The following is a 20,517-nucleotide window of genomic DNA, read 5'->3' as shown; positions in this document are numbered from 1 at the left end:
TAGTTAAATAGTTTTGGAAAAAGCACTGTGGAAAGGGGAGGTGTTGAAATCATATGATAATTTTGTTTATACCAATTAAAATTTTCAATCTGAGAAGATGTAATGGTTTCTTCCAAGTAGTTTCAAGAAATTGGAAAGCCAGCTGGAGGTACAAACAGTGGCACAAAGACTGACAAGAAATTTCCTGGAGAGGCTGACAAAGTGTGGGGGAGAGATTCTCTCAAAAGACTAGAGGCATTTAGTTTACCTCTACTACCCAAAGCCTTAAAATAAAGTGTATGAAAGTTCAACTGTGTAATTTCTTTGTGTTTTTTTTTTCCTAGCATTTTATTTTTGTCTGATCCTATTATTCTAGTGGGGAGAAAATTACTTTGGCAATAAATGCATGTATTGTAACCTTTGATGGGATATTTGTGGTTTCAAAATGACTTTGAAGCTGATTTTCCCCTTCCATATTAACCATTATTCTGCATTGGTTGACCTTACGACAGTGTTCCTTGGCATTCATTTTTATCGGCCCTCAGAGCTCCCAGTACATTGTGTTAAGATCTAAGGTAGCATCTTGTGATTTGCATTGGCTGAGATCTGGAACAAGACAAGTCATAGCTGTGAATCTGTTTTCTCCTCTCTACCCAGCGCAACTTGCTGGCATCCTGACTGCTTCAGGGAGACACCACTGTCACCTTTGAGATGGAGTCTTAGAAGGCTTTCTTCCAGCCAGTTGCAAACTGGTAAGTTTGCATTAGTGCCTCTGCTGCCTCCTCTCCCTCTTCGCCAGGTCCTGAGTCTCTTACTCCTACCCTCACCTGTGGACAGGCGCTTACACTTTTGGACTTTCAAGATTTCCCTTTCACACTGTAGTCCTCTTTCTCTCTTGAATTGAGAACTAGCCAATTTGCTGAATTAAGTCTTATTAGTTTGTCTGCTAGTGGATGCCTATACACATGGGTGCATTTCTAGGTACTAAGTTTGCTTTTCCTTTGAGCCTGCGGCTATCAGAAAATTTAAGCCAAATGAGAGTCTGAAACATAGAATTATGTCACAAGGAAGGCCAGAAGGAGAGTTGGCTTGGGTAAGGAGTGATATATTGTGACCTTAAAATAACAAAGTTGCTTTCTTTCTAAAGTAAAGGCAATGCTGTTTCTTAGATATTATATCTCATCCTTTGAGGGTAAATGTGTTGGCTGGCTGAGGATAATTTGGAGAAGCTAAAATTTAGGAATCTGAAGCAAGCATTAATTATGGCCCTTGCACTCAGTTCACAGTGAAAGTACATTGAACTTAAACTTTCCGCATTAACACAGCCCTCAGGGCTAATGCTCTTGGGATAAACTTAAAATGAAACTGTTTTATACTGAAATCCACTAGTCATTTCTTTAGCAAACCCTCTTACGTAGGGCCCCTTTAGCCTATATTTCCTGAATCTGCTGTAGTTTATGGTGTTATGACAAGGTCCCAAAAGACACTGTGGAATGCATTCTGTAAAAGCAGTTTTGACTTAAATTTTAGTATCGAAAATGACTGTAGAAAAAGCATGGTAATTATGGCTTAACATAATAATGCAGAAGATACAGCCTGCAAGGAAGTAGTTTCAATCACTATCATTATTAGCACAATTTTTGGAAGTCATTAATTGCTGAATTTTTAAATTTTTTTAATCAAGATAAAAATAAATATTTTTACCTATGCAAAAGATGCCATCAAATAAGTGTTCTGAAGGTGGTGAGGAATTATTTTTCTCATTATCACAAGATCTTCTCTTAGGCATGCTGCAGAGAGATATTTCATTGATAGCTAAAATCTACCCAGTTGCATAAGGAAACAAAGGGCATTTCTGCCCAGGGATCTGTTTCATACTTTTAATTTGGAATAATTTGGGACTTACAGAAAAGATGCAAAAATAGTATGGAGAATTCCTGTATAAACTTCACCCAGCTTCCCCTAATGTTAACATATTATATAAACATAGTATAATGAGCAAAACTAGGAAATTATTATGGCAAATGTTATTAACTATAGAAGGTATTTGCTTTTTTCCCCATTTTTATAAAAAAAAAATTTAATGGGGGGAGGAAATATTAGGTTTCTTTACTGTTTATTTTTTTAAACAGAGGTACCAGGAATTGAACCTAGGACCTTGTGCATGCTAGGTGTGCACTCTAACGCTGAGCTATACCCTCCCCTCTTTTTTTTTTTTTCCATTTTTTCAGTTGAAGTATAATCAGTTTACAATGTTGTATCAGTTTCTGGTGTACAGCATGATGTTTCAGTCATACATACACATACATATATTCCTTTTCATATTCTTTTTCACTGTAGGCTACTACAGGATATTGAATATAGTTCCCTGTGCTATACAGTAGAAACGTTGTTTATCCATTTTATATATCGTAGTTAGTACAACAATTTCCCCATTCATGTTTGGGTTTTTTTGGTCACAGAATCCAGTTGAGAATCCCAGTAGAAACGTTGTTTATCCATTTTATATATCGTAGTTAGTACAACAATTTCCCCATTCATGTTTGGGTTTTTTTTGGTCACAGAATCTGGTTGAGAATCCCACATTACATTCAGTTGTCAAATCTACTTAATCTCTCCTGATGTGTAAAAATTTCCTCAGTCTTTCCTTGTTTTTCTTGATCAGGGTCATATTTTAAATAGGATTTAATCCTTTGATTTGAATAATAATGCAAGAACAGAAAAATCCCTGACATTAAGAGGAAAATTATATATTTTCTTAGAAATATTTCAAATTATTAAGGTATTTTTGCTAATTTTAAATATATATTTAAAATTATGAATTAAAATCTGGATGATTTAAATGTTTTAAAAATATTTTTGGAAGAAAAATTTTTTTCTGCACATTGCTTTTTTTTTTTGGTAATGACCTATCTTGAGTAGTTTAAAATCTAAACTAAAACTCCTTTAGAAGTGGCTGTTGGATTTACAATTTAGAAGAATTTTTGCAAGAAGTGAAATTAGAGTAACTGCTCTATGGCTTCTGAAGCTTAAATTAGAAAGAAATTCTATTAATTGCGTGGCATAAATCTGACCATTTTACTCCTTTCACTGACTTAAAATAAATTTCAGAGTAGTGTAGTCAAATTCTGCATGTAAATACTTATAAAAATTCTGTGTTCCTAACTTAAGTTTAAGTCCCTGAAGACACTGTTTATAAATCTGATTATAATTATAAATATATTATATATATGTATATATATATAATATATTTATATACTCTGTATATGCATGCCTGTGTGTGTAATTCTCTGTAGCACTGTGGAATGCTTTACTGAGAGCACACAAGAAAATACATATTCTTCAACAAGAGCTATTTCATGTAACATAAATGAACTATTTCATCAGCTTGGAATGCCAAAGAAGGTCACAATCTTTTTAAAATAAATATTAATATGACTGCCCCCCCCACCTTATCACTCAAAGCAGGTCCCTCTCTGCCCCAGGGACACCCCTCATAGAGTATTTCAAATCCTGAGGGGGCTCACCTATAGTTCAGCCCCAATCTGTCCTCACTTTCACTGGTATTCAGAGCCCAGGTGTGCCCCCTTGAATCTGGAGAGTGCCCAGGTATAATCTTAGGCCAATTGCTTTGGAATGGATCACCTCCCTGTCGAGCTGGGGACTCTCTCCACATCCTGTAATACCATCCTGGAAAGGTGCAGCATTCACAGTCCAGGGCGCAGTTTCTCTGTTCCTTAGACCTCATCTAAAGTACCACATCTGGTTCCCAGGACCTTGTGGAAGGAGAGCCAGAGGACTCAAACCACCACCACACAGTGCCACCTTTGTGTCAGGTGGTTCCCTAGGGTCTCTTGACATCCCCGCCTCCTGTCCACTGATAGTGCCATTGCTTCTTGGGGCCCGTGTTTGGATGTGTGGAGGCTGCCGCTGAGCTGGAGGGAAGGAAATCTTTTCCCACCATGCTGTATTTACCATGGTCACCCCCACTGGCACTCAGTTGAGTTTCTGGTACCATTACCTTTGCTGTTTTTATACTCAGAAGAGTGGTGTAACAAGGCTAGACATGTTAAAAGGAGTTTCACAGTCAAGAATGGGGCCCATGTATTACAAAAATATGGTCAGTAGAAAAAGTATCTAGGTTTGTCCAGCATGTTCATCCTTTTAATGATCAATTTTAACCTCTTTGGTTCTCTGTTTCTTATCTGAAGGAGGGGAGTTTGGACTGTATCATTTTCAGGTCTTAGAATATGTCTGTGCAGCAGCATCTATCATCTAAGGAACTAGAAATTATATATGTGTATATACAAGTACAGACAGCTGGAGGGAGGCTATGAAAAGTGCAGGAGACTCAACTGTAAGCCAGATTTTGCTGACCACAACCCAGTATGTGTGAGCTCATTTAAAATAAAGCTGTTCTGCAGCCAGTTAGAGGGAAGGAGCAAATCCTGAAACAGGGACAAGTTCTTCAGGTCATCCCTTTTTCAGTCATTGTTCCAGATTTTCTACCTAGGAAGAGCCAAGGGAAACAATCTTGCTGGAATGGAGGGAGGCAAGGGAGGAGAGTTACCCGGAAGTTTGCAGAGCATCCTCCTCCTCCTCCTCCACCTCCTTCTTTGATTCTCTTTATTTGGAGGGGGTTTGGGAATAGATACTGAAGGATTAGATTATAGGGCAGCAGAAACACCCTGCCTCTCAGGAACCTCTTGGTAATCCCAAACCACAATGCAATCTCTGTGTTTACTCTACACACAGAAGTAATCATTGAATTTCTCTGTAGCTCAAAGGCTTTTTGCAATTAAGTATGAAGTATTTTTGGAGTAGAAACAAAACTAGGATGTAAGCTTCAAGAGGGCAAAAATTTTGTGTTTGTTCTTTGCTGTACTTTGAATTCCGAGAACAGTGCATAGTAAGAAGTGAATAATAAGAACTGAATAAATACTTGTTGTTGAATGAACTTATATATTTAACAACAAATTAGTTAAATTAGTCAAGTACATTATCTAATTCATCATGGCAATTTGTACAATAGACTATTTTGCAGTCATTAGGATGATTTATACATTCTGTATTGTCATAAAAAATATTTATGGTATAGTAAAAGATTAGTAAACTTATCATTTGTATGAATTACGTATATTTGTAAATTATTTTTGAAAATATATATTATTTGAAAATTACATATGTGCATATATAGATGCAAAGTAGGCTTGGATGTAAATAAAATATTCATAGGTGATAGTATGCCTACTAGTTCAATGTAACTCATGGAATTCAAATTGAATCAATAAAGGTGATTTAAAAAATAACAATAGTTGAGAAAAATAATGGTTGAGTTTCAACACTCAATATATTAATGGTATTATTATTAATAAAATTGCTAAAATTGAGCCACATCAGTAGTAGAAGTTATTGGAAATTATAGCATTAAAACATAAAAAAGCAAACATATTTCTCTATCTGGAGAAATTACAAAAAATATACAAATTATATTAAAAATATTACTGAATTTTTTTCCCAAGCCAAGAAATTACTGGCTGTTTGGTAAAGATATAAAATTATCTTACATATAGTGTTAACAGCAGTCACACTGCTTGGCTAATGCCTAAGGTGGATAATGGTGGGGAAAGGTTGACATTTTTCTCTTGTTGAAATGATTTGGATAATAATTAGAACGTCTATGCAAAACATTTTAACTGTAGTTTTATTTAGTGCTCAGAATACCCAGTATAAAAATCAGCTATTCCTGAAATTAGTAGTAACACAAATGTATAAATTCACTTAATTGTTCTCTACTCTTTTTTCCAAGGTGCCCTGTACATAAAACAAGTATCCTCTACTATTTGGATTTCTATACATTTGTGTTCAACCCTTTCTCCTCTTTCTGGATCTTGGAACATGACACCAGCATAGGACAGGCAGTTAATAAATGCTGATTGAATGAACTCTTGATCATCTGGGTTAAGTGGGAAACAGTGGCACGGACGCTCATAAGTAATGCAGCTGGGATGATAGTAGCGGTATTACGGACCCAAACTTTGTGTGGTGGGTCGAAACTTCCGAAACTCGAAACTTCTTCACCTTTTGAAAATTTGCTCTTGTATAACTTTTATCCATACCTAACTTTAAATCATTTTGTCTTTCATTCTTTGGGGCAGTAAAAGTTTCTTTTTTTCCTGTAAACTCTAGCTATCAGTAGATGAACTGAAACCTTAATTCCACCTCACCCTACTGCACCATTGCTAGCTAATGGAGTTTTATGTACAGGATATATCTCCTCAGTGATCACTGTATTGAATTTTTAAAATTGCATCCTTGGTGCAGTTGTAAGGCTTTGAAAAGTTCCGTTTCTAAGTTGGTGATTGGGTAACATATTTTGAGTGAAGTTGTAAAGAGCCCATGGATAAAAAGAGCAGAAGAGAAGAAAAATAAATAGATTAAATCTAAGGATGTTAAAATGCAATTTTAGCTTTTTCTCTGATAACAGGCTTCTGCCTTCAGTTTCTTTCTACATTTGAGTGGGGTACATGGAAGACAGCTACTTTTAAGAAAAGGCTTCCTTGTGATTTTTTCTTTCTGACTTCCTTTTTTCTTCTTCATTTATACGTTCCTTTAAAAAAAATTAATATAGGCATTCTCTTCCAAAAGTTGATGTCTTGAAGTGAATACTACATAGCACTTTTCTTCTTATGGTGGTTTGAACCAATGCTTTAGATTGGCAAAGAGGAGCTTTATTCGCCATGATCTTGCATTTTTTGCAGGTTTGTTTGCATAAATGTGCAATTTATGTAGGGGGTGATGTACTGTATTGAGAAATTTGGAGACAGCTGCAAGGGCCATCTTGCAGGGAAGCTGTGCTCAACCTGAAATTTAATTTAAATATTTCATTTCATTATCATAGATTGCAACATTGGTAGTAAACTCTCCCTTCTTTGGAATCAGCTCTAATCCAATTCATGAAAATTCAATTGCCTTGTCACTCTTAGTTTGCACATTTTGTGACTGAAAGCAGGGAACTGTAAACTTTGCAGTGGAGATTGCCTGAAAGAACACTTTTGACTTCTAACTTAGAAGGAAAATTTTTCATCCAAGGAATTCAGATAAGAGAATTCAATTTAATTAACTAAAAAATTCTGTTTTTGATGTCCTCCTGCAACATCACCAAACATAAATGCAAGTCAACTGACATCTTTCACTTTCCACTGATCTCTTTAAAATCAGTCACCTTTGTGAAGTTTAGTTGCTGCAGTTAACTTGCTGATTTCGCCTCACCATGGGCCTTGTTTCAGGTGGTGTCACAGGTGTCAGCATCATTGAAACCAGTGGCACACGCTGTTGATTAACAACTACTTTGTTACCCAGAAAAAGGGTCCTCTTCGTTAATACTGATTATGGAAAATTTCCTATGAAAATATTTTTCCCAGAATCACATGTATAGCTATTAGCTAAGATTATGGGTATTATTAGAATCGTGAGAATATCGAGACTCTGCAAAAATGCATTATGATTTCCCTGCTGGGGTGAAAACCGTTGTTGCTATTATTGCTTGTGATTAACGGATTAGAAGAGTGCAGCTTTCCCAGCCCAGCCTCATCTTGGTTTAGATATGAATATTAGCAAATGTTTTTTGTAAATAATACTTTGACCCCAGAGAGTAATTCTGGTCCAGGGAAAATGATTTGAAGCTGATGATGTCATTGTATTTTTCAAACAAAGCTGCTGTTTACTTATTCAGCCTTTATGTCTAGTTGCTTGTAGCTCAAAGACTGCATTAATGGTGCATTGAATAGTCCATCAATGGAATAAATGCACACACACACGCATAGAAACATGCTCACACCCTAGCTCATCTTACATGTAAATGCAGTGCATATGACACATCTTTTGGAAAAAAAAAAGTTTTTCTCTCCTCTAAGCTAACAAAGGGCTCAATTGTGTATTTTATTTTTAGGAGGATTGAGTGAGTTGTGCCATCACCTTCATCTTGGGCTTTGCAGTTTCCATAAGGCTTTCCTTATCTGGGTTTGAATACAGAACCTATTGATGGATTCATATTCAATTCTGAAAAGACCCCAGGGGAACTGACGCACTCAGAATAGACATGTAGCTCATCAGTGTGCTTAGCTTTCCCAGTGTGACGGATCAGGGCCTGCTTGGCCACATGGAGGTGTTTAGCCGTTGACAGCAAATTCCCTCACTGTCTTACTGGGCTTGGGCTCTGTCTGCATATTCATGACATTCAAATCGCAAATGTAGGATGCGTCTCACTGCTTCTGAGTTTGGGCATCCTTTCTGCTGACCGCGTTTGTGTTAAGTGTGGAAAGGATTTGCCATTAGCATTGTTTTAACTTCTGTTTTTTAATTACTTTTATTGCCACATAATTTTGAAATTTATGGGCAACATTTAAATGAGTTATAAATGGCTGGAATTATGAAGTAATAAAAATAAATGAAAATTGCTTCATATTATAATTATTTTTAATTTATTCTCAGAGATGAAAGAAAATAAGGATGTACCACTGGGGTCACAGCTTGGGAGGAGGTAGCATTTTCTGCCCACAGTGCTATTTTCCCCCAGGTTAAAAAAAAAAAAAGAATGAGTCATAGGAGGCTCACCAGTCATGGCCTTTGTTTGATTAATATTGTCTTCATTGAGAAGGCTTACTGAACACAACATCTGTGGTCACGAACAATATTCTACTGGGAATGATTGAGAAGGTGAAGGCTACAGGCAAGAAAGTATGTGTGTAAACTGGTTCTCAACATTTGGTATTAAGCTTCTTGTTCTTAAGAAACAATATACATACAAAAAATAAAGCCCAAGCAATATTAGTGGCGCTGTATTTACAAATGCTAGTAGGATGGTTAAAAAAAAAAGAAAGTACTAAAAGGATTCAGAAACTGGAGAGCAGTTGCAGTCTGGGGTTATTCAGAATATGCTCGAGAAAGGTAAGGTTTGCTCTGCATCTGGAAGTATTTGTTAAGGGAAAGAAGACTAGAAGGACCTTTCAGGTGGAGAATAAACTTGTAGACACAAAGACTTTGGTGTACCAAAGAATGATATGGAGGAGGTTTCTTGATGCAAATGAAGACGAACTTAACGCATAGCAAATTAGTGCTAATAAAAATAATAGTGACAAACGACTGAATTTACTGAATGGTTTCCATGGCCCAAAGCATAGTGTTAAGTGCATTACATGGATTATCTCTTGTAACCCATTTTTTAAGATTGGCAGCAACATATTGGAAGGCTTCACATTTACAATTGAGCCCCCGGGGCAATAGGAACTAATGTGAATCTTAAAATATTCAGCGATTTGATTTGGATGAGTGGATGTGAAATGGAAAAAAGGCAAGAAGAGGAGCTGAGAGTTCACTCTGAAAATCTGAGTGTTAATGAATTGTACCATTCTGCCTGAAAATAGTGGATTTATCCAGTAGTGTGCTGATAAATATTTAACAGTTGACTCTCTGTGGGGCCGGAAGCCTTGATTTGATAATTTGCCATTTTCTGTGGTGTAAATACTTTCATAACGTCTGAATTCAAGCTACCAACGTTAGAATCAACTGGCTGACCAAATTCCTGACAATAGCAGTTGGCTTTTGTCAGCCAGTATGAGCCGGCTCTCCCATATCACCAAATTCATCTCAGACACAGAGAAACTGAAGAACGAATGAGTCCTCGATAGAAGAAGAGATTATCTCAGAAGTGGCATCCAGTTTTATACCTTGAGGGAACGAGAGCCAGGGTGTCACTGCCCTATAGGAGAGCAAGTCCAGCTGTGCCTAACTGGACATGAGACTCAGCTCTAGTAGTGCCCTCAGGCAAGCGTCTGAGGATGTTACTTGCTTAGAGGAGAAAGTTTTCAACATGGATGACTAGAGGAGGCACGTGATATTAGGGCAATGGGAGGATGGTGCAACACGCGTTCCTTGGTCCAGTTCAAGCCATCAAAATAGATAGGCTAGAGGCTGACTTGGGAAGATTCATTTTTACCGATGGGCCCCATGAAAGATGTTATTATTTATATTCTCCCAGAGGAAGGGTATGGTGTAGAGCAGGGGAAAAGAGCATTCTTTCTAGCTATGCACATCTCTGTGGCACTGTGAGAGCTTCAGAGACATGAGACACTTTCAGGAGAGTCCTAGAAAGGTTTAGGGGAATTGGAGAAACTCTCAGTCAATATGAAGACCTATCTTTGCAGGTATCAAGTAAAATCTGAATGTTAACAGTCATGCCGTTTTGTACCGGAGGCTTCTGAAGCCTGGGAAATTTGGACCAGGAAGGAAAAAAAAGAAGTAGGAAATTTAGGATAGCAGAAGATGAGCATAAACATAATCATGTTATGTGTGAGTTGATAACCGAGAAAATATATCCTGTAATGCAGCGGAAGCTCTAGCGAAAGACCAGAAATAAAGAAGGGAAATGGGAGTCATCAGCCAAAAGATGACATTTCTTGTTTGGGATCCAAATCAGGATGAGCAGAGGAAGGAGATCAGATGGTCTCTGATGAAGCCCACAAAAATATTCATAATCACAACATTCTAAGTGAAACCAATATATTTCACCAGCCCGCAGTCCTGAGTGTGTATAGGAGATACATTCATTTTCCCTGAGCATGCCTTAGAAACAGTCATTTCTGTGCCATGCTCACTTGCTTCTTAGTTTATAGATCTTCATGGGTGTTCAAATTCCTTCTGACTTCCCAACATTTTTGGTAAGCAGGGTTGGGCAGCAGGCATGCCACACTTGTACTAAATATGAGTCCATGTGCCGAGATAGAATGCTTCTCCGACTTTCTGCTGTCCGAAGACTACAGTATGCATCACATCCTCACTGATGTTTTGGCAGCAGATCCTTCTATTGTGTTTGAACAGCAGGGATGATTTAATTCTCTTATTCCTTTGAAGGGAATCCCTTAGTATTTTTCTCTTTCTCCTTGTCCTAACCAGAGCTCGGAGCCAAGAACTTACATCTTTCTTCTTTTCCTTCTCTTTCTCAGCAATTAAAGATCAGTGCAGAGTTTTGCCTAAATGTTTCAATCGCAAACTGTACTGTGAGCCCTCCTTTTCTCTTGCCAGCCAATTTATCAATGTTGGATTAATATGTTTGGCTTAAAATTTGTATTTCCCATTCAGTCTTCTGCCATACTGCATGAGACGCACATACACATGGGTTCCAGCTGAAATGGCTTGACTTACAAGTGTTGTTATATAAAGACTATAGAGAAAAACAGTGGTCCCATTTCCCCTGCCCATTCACCAAAGGAAGGACTTAGGCTGCATTTATCTCTGTTGATCTTATCTCATGGCCTCAGGCCACTGAATTCAAGTTTTAAAATTAAAATTAAAAGTATTGAGAAGAATAAATAAAATTTCAGTATGCAGGAATCTGGTATGTGGACTCATGGCATTTTTTACCTTCACACTTCATTTCTTTACTGTCATATTTCATTTCTTCACTTTCATATTTCATTTCTTCAAGATTGAAGATTTTTATTTGTGTTTATGTTGGACTTTACAGCTCTTCTTCAAAGGAAATATGTTTCCTTTGTATATGTTGATATCTCTTTCTTAAGATTTAAAATTTTGCTCAGCCTCCTACCTTCATTCCACATGAGAATGATCTTAAGTTTTGCTTCATAGATTAGAGATTTGCTTCTTCCTCCACCCATATCCTTAAGTTTAAATTCATGATTTTTCCCCATATTTCTTTCTTTAAATTATAGAGTTCATGCGTTTATTTCTAAACCTTCTGTCTAGCTCTAACCTTCTTTTGATTGGCTTCAACTTCCTTATTTTCATTGCTTCCATCTCTCCCACTCAACTGGCTTCTTTCTCTTTCTCATTCTCAATTCTCTCCCATCCACAGAAATATCCTTTCTCTTGATGCTGTCAACACTTTGCAGATTCATCCTTTTTTCTTTCTTTAAGCCAAACAGTTTATGAGTCATCTGGCTTCATTGTTACCATTTTCCTATTTTTCTCTAATACCTAAAGTTTTTACAATCTAGTTTTGCACCCCCATCACATTACATAAACAAACAAATATACAAATATATGCTCTCTGGGAGATTATAATGAGCTAGTAATCAATCAATATCATTTTTTAGCCCTTGTTTCCTTTCTTTGTGCTGTAGGATTTGACACTATTAATAATTCTAATTCTGTCTGAAATTCTCTCCCCACTGGATTCTGCAAATCAATTCTGTCTTTGCTCCCTTCCTACCTCTCTGATCATGACTCAGGCTTTGTCCTCCATTTTCGTATGTTTTCAGTGGGATCAGTTCTTTGCCTCTTTTTTTTTTTTATCTATCTCTCTTTCATTTAAACAATGCTTCATTTAGTTAAATGAACACTTATTGAGCACACATTATCTGTAACTCCTTTGAATAGAAAGGATGCCTTGGGGTACCTCTGTGGTCCTGCTTGAGGGCAATGGGAAAATCATCTTGTTCAAAGAGGCCTTGAGAGACTCCTAGGCCCTTTCATTATATGTTAAAATTCCATCCTTCTTTCCTGCTTTTGGCTGAGGAATTTATGATCCTTGTTAAAATACGGAAAAAAAAAATAAAGTTCTCCAGTAGGCCTAGTACATTGTCAGCTACACCTTTAGTCAATATAGAAAAAAAAAAAAAAAAAAGGTCAAATTATCTAATGAAGCACCGATCCAGAGACATGAAATACAGGACAGGTATGTTGTAATGAGGTAAGGGAGAAAGGTGAGAGAATATCAGGTAATAGGAGGCATTCCCTAGATAGGGTGAACCGTGGTTTGTCCCCCTGGGTTCCATAGGCGAAGTGTGGCCAAGGACTTGCCTTGGAAAGACTAATTAAAAAGACAAAAATAAATATTGTAAACAAATTCCCATGACTGAATAAGCTTAGCATTTTGAAAACAAGAATTCTTTTCAGAGTATATATTCCCACTGCTTTTTTTTTTTCCTAAGTACTCTCATGGTTCTCAGTAAATGAATCTGAGTCACAAGAGATCAGCTCCCTGGAGGTGCTTAGTCTAATTAAGGACAATAATAAAAATCTCCATTAAAGCCTTTTTACTCTGGGAAAGCCATTAGGAAACTACTAGAGTGACAGCAGTTTTTCTTCCAAGTTCAAATGTTTCCTTTCACTCCAGTGCAATGGCAAGTATTTTTTAATATCAGGTAGTCCTACTAGGCATCTCTGGATGGACCATAAACTGCTTTGTAATATAGATGATTTACTAGGCTAACACAAAATGTGATGTTTGCCTATCGATGAAAAGTGGTATAAATTTAGTCATTTGTAATAAAACATTGCTATTTTCATAATATGACCTGGAATTTGGTAGTCTTGGAAGATGTTTAAGAAAGCACCTATGGATCTTAAAAAAATTAAAGAGCCCTAATCACGGAAACTTTGTATTTTATGGTATTACTTGAAAACTACCTGCTTCATAGTGTTGTCTTCATTTTAAACTTACCCTCTACTCATACTGTTTTACCACAGATTCACCAGTGGGGTTTAACTAAGTTAGAAGTTCTTTGTTATGTGGCATTCTTACTCTGATGTTTGTGTGGGGATTTGAGACTACGTATCCTAGCATCTGCCTCTTTGACTATGTGCATATGAAATTTAATAGAACCTAGTTGATCCTTATTAAAGCAACGTCAGTCTAATCTTCTGCTTTCTATATTTAAGGAGAATAATGCATTTGAAGAACATCAATTAAGTAAAGAGTCTTCCTGACAATCACAAGAGTATCGATTATTTAAGGACTATTCATATAAGTGCTCCTAAAGAACGAATGTTTTAGCAGTGCCAGCAAACCAGAAAGGATCAGTTTGCATACGATGCTGTTCATGGCATGGATAGTTCTCTGATGACTACAGCTCTGGTTTGGACACATACCTCTCCCATCACAGAACATCACAGCACCCTCCCCTGCCAACTACTCAGATGCCCAACTGAGTATAAACTGGGTGGCCTCCCTGCTCTTGATTTTCTCAATTTCTTTCTATCCAAGATTTTCTGTTTTTGTGTATGAGTCTTTCTGTGAGAGGTGAGTGTGAATTTGTGGTGCTTATACGGCAACTGATATAAGGACATAACAATTCCCACCTAACATTTATGGTTTTGGCTTCAGCTACTGAAGAGAGTTTCAGGTATCTTAATAGGTTAGTAGGAGGGATGTTTTGGGGTTGGGATCTTTCTTATCACTCTTAATTTCAAATATCCAGATATTGGAAAGTGCTCAGATTAACTGGTTTGAAGATATAAAATAATTTAATGTTTTTTGAAAACCTTTTATATGAGATGTAACAGACTTGAAAGATACATAAAAAGGTAAGAGTTTTTATGTGTTAAACTTTATTGAATTGTAATTGATATTCAATAAAAGGCACATATTTAAAGGGCACAATTTGATAAGTTCTGACATACCCGTATACCCATGAAACCATCACCACCGTCAAGACAGTGAACATAGCCACCACCCACTAGTGTATTCTCATGTCCCCTTGTAATAAAACTCTCTTTCTTACACTACCCTATCATCTCTCCCATCCTCACGCACAACTAAACAGTCACTGGTTTCGAAAACTAAGACTTTCATATCAGACTATCCCTTGTGGTCAACACCCTTAATAAAATCCTGAGAATCCCAAGCACAAGTGTAGCTTTGAAGTTCAACTACTTGTCCTGGACAAATTGGTTAAATCTGGGTCTGCCACGCAGCAGGGGGGCTACTGTAGAGCACCACTGTGAATGATCAGATCTGTATCATGAATGATGGCTTCAACAGTGTAGTGGTGAAAAGAAACAAGAATTATATGCAAGCAAAGACCTGAAGCAACAGCTTCCAAACCTGCTAAGACCCTAAAGGTTGCATCCTGGGTTCAGCTGGTGTCTGCAACTCTAGCTGCACATTAGAATCACTCAGGGAGCTTTAAAAATATTGGTGCCCAGGTCCCATCTCAGATTAGTTAAATCACGATCTCTGGTACGGGCTGCTTCTTGGGATGTCATCAGTAGTATTTAAAACTTCCCAGGTGATTCTACATGCGGTGAGAGTTGAGAATCATTGCTGATGTTTGACTTATAACTGTTTGTTTTTGAGGACCAGTCTCAGGTTTAATTTTCTTAAGGAGTTCATCCAGAATTGATCATTCGGTATCACTGTTTCCTCTTAGGAGGTTGTCTTGCGCTGGTCAAGAAATGTTTCCTCAAGGAAAAGTAAATGGTTGTTGCTTACACACGATTTTGATTTATCTTGCTGCCTTATAATAATCTACAAATTCTAATCAAAATCAGCTGTGTTCTGTGATCGGTTTTTGTCTTTCATTTACCATTTTCTATTTAAATATTCATGAGAGGCTGCAGAAAAATCTGGGATGTTGAGCTACTTCCCCATTCCCTCTTGGCTCTTCTCCCTCTCTACAGTGTCTCCTGCTTCTCAAAGTGGCTCATAGTCCTCCATTCTGCAGCATCCCTGGGTCTTCCCTCTCTGCTCTCAGACTTATACTGATCTCTACACCCCAGTGAAATACCCAATCCTCTTTCTCCTCTAATACATGTATTTATGTCAGTGGCTTCCAGCATTTGAATATGGTATCTCAGGCAAGCAACTATCATGTTAATTTCAGCCTTTTGCTGATGATGCCATGACCTAAAAAACTATTTTTTTTAAATGAATACATTTTATTTATTTTTTTATTGAAGTATAGTTGATTTATAATATGTTATCTTCTGGTATAGAGCAATGTAATTCAGTTGAATATATATATACATATATATTCTTTTTCAGATTCTTTTTCATTATAGGTTATTACAAGATAATGAATATAATTCCCTGTTCTATCCAGTAGAAACTTGTTGTTTATCTATTTTATGTATAGTAGTTTGTATCTGCTAATCTCAAACTCATAATTTATCCCTTCCCTTTCCCCTTTGGTAATTGTAACTTTGTTTTCAAGTACTAATTTAATAGTGGGAAATTCCTGGTTCTGTTTCAAGCTAATGGGAGAAAAAATTGAGGGACAGGTATGCTAGTTTGTAGCCTCCATGTCATACCATGGCCTAGTGTTCCCTTGTACCTCTGCAAACCAAAAAAAAACTCAGCTTTGTTGGTAGCATCACCTTCTTGGCTTGTTAAGGGACATCGGTGTGCCTACCTTTGAGAAAAAGAAAGCATCTCAGTGATAGTGAAACACTGATGCTTCACTGTGAATTAATGGTACAATATCATTTTTCGAAGTACTTCTGTGACTGTGGTGCAACAGCAAAACATCTCTGCTCAATGACCCTTGAATACAAACTTCCATTTGTGAGGCTACTGAGTGTTTTAGTAAATTGGGCTCTAAATTAAAGATGTAGGAATTGATTCTTCTCAAAAGGATATTAGAGTTTTGTGGGGTTTTTCCCCCTCATCTCTGTTTAGGTTCAGGTATTTGTTAAATGCAGGAGTTTGTAGAGAAAAGGACATCTCACTGTTGTATACCATTCATGATGCATAATGGATTATATCGGAAGGATTTTTTTTTATTGTCCATATTCCATACTCACTTCTAAAAGTTACAGCTGCATTTAAAGTAATCCAGTGAAAGGTAACTGCAATATTATATGTTTATGAATCACCAGGTAGTCTTTTATATTTGCTTTGTTTCTTTTAGGAGAATTTTATTAGCACATATAAAAGTAGCTAAGAGGTAAAACATTTTCCTTTTGTTTATATGTAACTTGGGAAACATTTTTACTGCTGACCATAAATTGAAAAACTGTGGTGACCATGATTAAGTCAGTCCAACATGGAAATGTTTCTTTGCCTCCTGCTACATACACAGCCCTCTGATAGAGATGTGGGGTATAATACATTATATCTAATTGGCATCATCAAGGAATTTAAAATGTATTAGGGGGAAATGTGGGCACACCTATGATTGGTATAAACCTCTGTTATGATAGTAGAGCCAGTAACTTTTCATGTATTTAGCAACAGTAAAATTTCTACAAATTTTATCTGAGGGCAGATATCAAAATCTCTAATTTGTCCATGGGCATAAAAGGAATAAAAGCAGAATAAAGGTGATCCAAAGTTTAGACACCTAGGTGAACTGATAACTACCTAATTCACCTAGCTAATTGGTGAGCAGTGGTTTTAACTATTAGGTTTCCTGACAGCTAAAAGTCTCATGGTTTTTACTTCGTGACAAAAGAGAAGACACAATTTTTCTGCAGACACAAGGATATTTTTATGGCAGGGCACTCAAACAGGAATATATCTCAAAGGTCTCAGTAGAGTGAATATCATATTGGCTAATAAAATCAACCACAGCCTTACAAACAGCAGGAAAAGTCAGTCCACAGGAGTGATTCCAGGTTATGACCATCTATCTGTGAGACTATGCAGACGGCTTAAACTCAGGAAAGATTTATATGAGGAGTTGAGAAAATGTAATACAGAGACAGTTTCTCAATTAAAAATTATATCTTATAAAATATTGCCTGTATTTGAAATCAGTTTAAACAATAAATAACCTGAAGTTAAAGTGAAGTTCTCCCTTCTCTTCTGTGTTCCCAGCCCTCAGTTGTACCTCACGTAAGTCATTTCTCTGACCCTTTTGGTTCACATTTCCTCAAAACACTACATACTGTTCTCATATGGCTATTTATTCACTCAATAATTTGGAGCAAATCTAAAATCATCTCACTATGACAGAGGGATATACTACCCCTCTCTTCTTTTCCTCTTCTCCCAATGTTTGTTAATTATTAATTTTGATTTCTGCTACATAATTAGAAAAACTAATTGTTGATTCTTTAGATCAGTATGTATTGGAGTATCTTTTGAATCTCAGCATTACAAAGTGAGAAGTTTGGAATTTCTATTCATCTGTTAAACTCTGCCCTAAACCCCATTTCTACTGATATGGCATTACTTGTACATTGCCAACAAAATATATTCCTGTGCCACTAAACCAGTGCTGCTGGAAGAGATTATTCCAAGTGTCATAATCAAGTTTACTCTTTTTTCCTTATACCCTACCAGTTGCCAAAATTGCACCATATTTTACTTCGGTTCATTGTTGAACCATGAGTTTAATGTACAGCTTTTTGTTTTCCTTTGAATTTCTAATTGCCTTTCTTTTTCCTTTGTCAAATATAGTGTATCTCTTCATCTTACCGTTAAGAGCCTTACAATTTATGTAATCCCAGGCATATCCACTTTCTTCTGGAGGATAATCTTCAATCTCTCTGACTTTCTGTTCTAACAGAGAAAAATAGCTTTCTAACACACTTGCTCCACTGCTCCACTGAGACATCTTTTTAATGTATTCTGTGTAGTTATTTTGATTCCCAACACTTCATTTTTCTTGGATCCCCTTTTCATTTTGTTGGCATTCTTCTCCTTATTTGGAAATGTGCTTGGGCACATTTTGGGGGGCACATTTGTCTCTTGCTTATCTACAGAGTCTTAAATTGCCTTCAAATTGGTTTGAGCTATGCATGAAAATTTAGGTTTAAATAATTGTGTCTCAAAAAGTTGAAAGTGTTACCTGTTTCGATTGTCATCCAGTGTTCAGTGAGCTCTGCCAATTAATGACTGAATTTCCCAGTGCTGACTTTTGCCTTAGATTTTCCTTAAACTGGACCATAGAGTATTTTACATACTGATGGGAGGGAATGCATCTGTAGAACCTGAAGAATCAGATTTACATTCTCTCTTAAAGAAACGGCCAATGAATATTTAACCTTTCCTGTTTTTCAGAAAGGAGCTTAAGTTATAATCAAGCAATTTCCAGAGCCTTTCTTGAGTTCTCACAGTCATGTGTCACATGATATGGAAAATTCTCCGTGTCTGTAAGAAATAGAGTTATACACCCAAAGCAGTCCAAATAATTTAAAGTATTTCCTTCTTTTATCATGAGATGTTTCCTGTGGAATGGCTTTGAGTTAATCTTAGCTAATTCTGAAGCTGATTCTGATAATGACAAGAACCACTCCATATGAACAAAGTTACACTAATCAAAAAGTAAATATGCCTGAACTAGTAAGCAAACACCAAAAAAGTCAATAAATATCTTTTTTGCCCTTAAAGTGGCCAATTTCCTGTTACAATAGTGTTCTTTCACTATAATGCTTTCTTGCCATTCTGTTTCTGTGTTTGAGAACTTCCCCAGCTAGAACTGTTTCCTAACTCTGACTCTCCGTCAGCTTCAGTTATTCGACTGGGCAAATCCTGCCTTAGAAATATAACTGCTAAAGCCACATCTCAGCTTAGCACTGATTACTCCCAACTGATCATAGACCTGGAAGGAAACATGCAGCATTTCTAATGGCTTCTAAGCCTTTAGAGGAGACCATCTAGGATCATAAAGAGTTTAGGGACTAGAAGGAGCAGTCAGTATCCTCTAGCCCCTCTACTGAAGAAACTGAATCACAGCAACGTTTGCTATGTCTTAGTTACAGGACTAGGTGGGAAAACTGAATGTAGTTTCGCAGGTGTGCAGTGCACATTCTAGAAGATGTCTCTCACCTCAGTAGGCTACAAAAATAGCACCCATGGCCTTGTTCAGTGCTGTATGGATCTCCTTACCAGTCAAGAGTCAATGGCAGAAGCCAGGTGTCCCCACCTTTAGCCCCCTTTTCATTTTGTCATGACAGTGATATACAGTGAGATAAAGGAATGCATACTTGCATGTGGGTTTGTGATCTTCTGGACTTTCAGAGCCTAACTTAGTAACTATGAAAACCCTTTGTGACATTTTAAGTATATAAAGGATTAAAGAATAAAAGCTAGCTCTCTCAAAATATTGATATAGCAGAAGATTCCAGAATGAACTGAAGGGCTTATTGGAATATAAAACCATCTTATTATTTGTGATAAAATGTGAATGTAAATAGAGCTAAGGCTGGGATGACAACAAAAAATATTATGTAAGCATTTTGTTGTAGTTTTTTTTCTCATTAAAATATGAAAGGGACTGAGATGTGAGGAAGACCTGTCAAACCATCATGACTGCCACTCAATACATGTCAAGTTGATATGTATTGGATTGGAAATATTGGATTTTAAAAATGATATTGATATTGAATATTTACTCTACCTTTAGAATTAAGACAAAGACAGAGAATAGTTCAGATAAAACATATATATATATATATATATATATATATATATATATATATTTTTTTTTTTTTTTTTTTTTTTTTTTTTTTTTTTTTTGGTCCTAAGGTGCTGGCACTGAAAAAGTTCTGCACCTTGTTTGGGCCTAGGACATGATACTGACAGTGAGGGACAGAAGCTGTTGCTATTAGGTTGTTGTCAAAAAATCTGGTGTGGACCTAGAGACAGATCAAGAGTAGTTAACAGGCAAGCATTGTTATCTGCTCTTAAATGTTTTTTTCAGATGAACTGATTTGCCTCCTCTATCCTTTATAGCTTCTCACTTTTTATCTTTTCAACTTCTCTCCTAATGCAAAAGGAAAAGAAAAATAAAACTTTTTTCATATCTGTGTCTTTTTTCTCTCTCTCCTGTCCTTGTGAATTTCACAAAGCCT

The 20,517-nt window shown here is 36.6% G+C and overlaps 1 long non-coding RNA gene across 1 annotated transcript in view; it reads left to right on the top strand.

The window, feature by feature from the left end:
- LOC116278808 (uncharacterized) overlaps positions 1 to 711 on the top strand; it is a 152,951-nt gene extending 152,240 nt beyond the window's left edge. The window contains exon 3 of the long non-coding RNA XR_012074347.1: positions 637 to 711. This is a non-coding gene — a long non-coding RNA (uncharacterized lncRNA). The remainder of the gene's footprint in view (positions 1 to 636) is intronic.
- Positions 712 to 20,517: the final 19,806 nt, after the last annotated feature.

Source organism: Vicugna pacos, chromosome 7 (genome assembly GCF_048564905.1).
Source record: "Vicugna pacos chromosome 7, VicPac4, whole genome shotgun sequence".
NCBI classification, from domain to species: Eukaryota; Metazoa; Chordata; class Mammalia; order Artiodactyla; family Camelidae; genus Vicugna; species Vicugna pacos.
This window is presented reverse-complemented; position numbering and strand designations above follow the sequence as displayed.